We start from the raw sequence: 3,165 nt of genomic DNA, 5'->3' as shown, positions 1-3,165 counted from the left end.
TCGTTCTCCTGAGCACTGGCATCTACGCCGCTCATCTGCTGTCACCGCACAAACAGGGTCAGAGCGGCACGGTCTCGCGACCTTGGACGGGCTTCCTCTCTGGAAACGCAGTCGCACAAACCACGTGGGGCGCTGTGAGCATCCAGTGCCGGCCTCCGCACAGACAGCCCCCAGATTCGGGACACCCGAGCACCCCCACGCCCCTCTGCCCCTCACACCGTCCCAGCTATTCCGCCTCTGGCCGCGGGAACACTCAGGCAGGAACAAGGCGACGGTGCGGGCGCTGGTGTGGTGACGCTCAAAGCTCTCCGGACAGAGAGTCTGGTGGGCCAGCCAGGCCCGCTGAGGGAGGTGACCCAGCCCACCGGTGGTTCTAGAATGTCAGCAAATCAAGGAAAACAAACCTGTGGCAGACAAGGGGAGGGTTCCTCAGGCCCAAGAGACACTGAGACCGACATTCACGCCCTCCGGGGCTGTTCAGCAAAGCCACCGGGAGGCCCTATTGGTTTTAATGGTGGCCTGGAGCACTGCTCAACCCCAGAGGGCGATTCTCAGGCTCTCAGCCCCCTCGTGAGTCTCCAGAACCACGGGGCCCCAAGGAGGCTGCATTTCAGAGGCTCCAGGACCTCCTGACTCACGGCTCCCTGCAGGGGCCGCTCAGCTCTGGGTCCTCCCCTGCAGATGTGGAGACACAAGGCGAGTCCTTGCCCAGGGGCCTGCCCTCTGCCAGCAGGCTGGGCCTTCTGGGGAAGCTTTCTTCAGCTCTGGCCTATTTCCTCTCAGCTGAGGGCAGTGGGGGGGGGGGGGGGGGTGGTCCTTGAGCTGCACACGCAGGGTCTGGCATGTGACGTGCTCCTCAGGAGGCACGAAGCGATGGCATGATTACCACTCTCATTACCGCTTGGAGAGACAAACAGAAACTCAACAAGGTGAGGCCACTCGCTGGTGGTCCTTATGGCAGGACCCTTGCACAGAAGGAAGTGGGTAGGAAGTGAACCAGCAGGAGCCCCAAGAGCCCTCCACTGGGTGTCTTTTCCCACAGGGACATCTCCAGCACCGCATGGTCCCAGCCGGGGCCTGCTGCAGAGACATGTCCTGCTCCTAGGCTCTCCTTAAAGCTGACTGCCTCCGCGTCACCTGAGATATGGGTCAGAGTAATATTCCCAAGGGTGGAATGTAGTCTTCAGAGCCCACAAGTCCCACCAGGCCTGTACTTTCTTCTCTGAAGCAGAGGATACAACAGGAGGCTATTTGTCTTTTAATTTCAGGGGGATATCCCAGCATGCCCTTGACCACCAGACCCCTAAAGCCTTCCCTGAAGTGCAGACCTCTGGATGTTCACAGGAGCTCATCTCCCACCCTCTGGGGCACATGTGTCCGAAGGCCTCCGGCACACGAGCCTCCTCTCCCTTGACCTGCCCGGTCAGCACAGTGTCCTGCCCCTGGGGGACGTCCAGGGCACCTAGCTTCCCAGACCACGTTAGGACAGAGGGGAGGATTAACGTGACCCTGAGGCCAAACCACAAATGCATATTATCTATCATCCCTCCCATGCGAATGCAAACTGTTCCTGTCTTTCCTAATTAGGATGGAAAATAATGCAATTGTAAATCCACAGCCCCATTGATCTGCTCTCGCCAGAATTCTGCGGGAATTCCAAGGCCCACACAGCAGAGGAGGTTGGGCGGCCCCGTGGTTGAGCCTCAATGGCCTGCAGCCTCTCTCGTTGGTCTCCGGGCTCGGTGGGAGACCGAGCTTCTTCCAGGTCTCAACCTCCAGGGACACGATATTGTTTGCGGTTTGCTCTCTGGGCCGTGGGGGGTGGGGGGTGGGGGGCGGAGTGGGGTGGGCAGTGTCCGAGTTTCCCCTGGGCTTCCCCCTGCCGTGTCCACAACCACACCGGCCAGAACCCAGTTATTCCAATGGCCAAGTATGGGAGTGACAATGACACCCTTGGGAACCAGGGAAACGACCCCTGGGTGGTCTGTTGACTAGGGGACCCACTGTGACCAACACTTTAGCCAAGAGTCCTTTTATTACCTGGCCCCATAAACCTCCCTCCAACAGGGAGGCCATGATGACGCTCTGGGGGTGAATCCAGTCACCCAAGTGAATGCTGTAGGGCTCTTTAGGGGAAGACAGGCACAGACACACTCTCACACACCTGCCTCCCTCGGTGCCCCTCACTCAGGGCACCTGACGCACACAGAGAAACACGGTGCCGGACCAGAGGAGTGACTGGTGCCTCCCGGGGATGGTGGGCAGAGAGTGGGCACTGAGAGTGGCCCAGGCAGAGGGGTGATCTGGGAGCCAGGAGCAGGTGGGAGGCCACGTGCTGGGGCCAGGGCACATCTCAAAGGCCCTTTGGACATCAAAGTAGGGGCGTCCTGTGGCGCAGCCGCAGGGGTGGCCTGTCCCTCCTCACGGGAGACATTACTCCCCTCTGCCTGAACAACCTGGGTCTGCACGGGGCTCCCTGAAAACACAAAGATGCCTCCTTAGAACCCTGCCCTCATCTGGCCAGTCGGTGGGACCCCGGTGCACCAGAATCAGGCTGCAGATGGAAAGAAGTGGTTAGGAAGACCAGAGGGCGTGCCCCCGGGGCACATATAGGTGACCAAGAAGCAGCGCACGTCTCTCCTCTTGAGGGGAGGGTGCTAAATCAGAGATTTGCCAAACGGAAGCTGGAGCCGCAGCCCCCTCCCTGCAAGGCAGTGATCCAGCCCGGCCCCAGACCCCCAGGACCTCTGCCCAGCCCTGCCTGCACCCCAGTGGGGGTCTGCCACTCCAGAGTGGGGAGCAGGGACTCCCACCACAGCTCTGCCAGGGACCCCCAGACTCTGCTCACGGGTGGACTTTGGACATCACGGCGGCCTCTGGGCCCAGCACCAAGCCCACCTGCGGAGTTCTCCAGGGAAAGTGCACCTGCAGGCTCCACCCGCCCCGCCCCTGCAGCTCCTGAGGCTCCCCCTGTCCTGGAACCCCTGCCCTTTCCCAGCCAGTCCCCTCCCATCTGACCGGGAGGCTCTCGGGCCCTGGGGAGGCGGGAGCCCACGGCGCAGAAACACATTGTGACTCGCAGGGTCGCAGGAACTGCGTGTTCCCAGACCAGGCTAGGTCAGGCTAAGCCTGAGCAGGGGGGACACGGAGAATGGGGACCCCTTG

This window comes from Herpailurus yagouaroundi, unplaced genomic scaffold (assembly GCF_014898765.1).
Source record: "Herpailurus yagouaroundi ecotype Mexico unplaced genomic scaffold, PumYag 162, whole genome shotgun sequence".
Taxonomy (NCBI): domain Eukaryota; kingdom Metazoa; phylum Chordata; class Mammalia; order Carnivora; family Felidae; genus Herpailurus; species Herpailurus yagouaroundi.
This window is presented reverse-complemented; position numbering follows the sequence as displayed.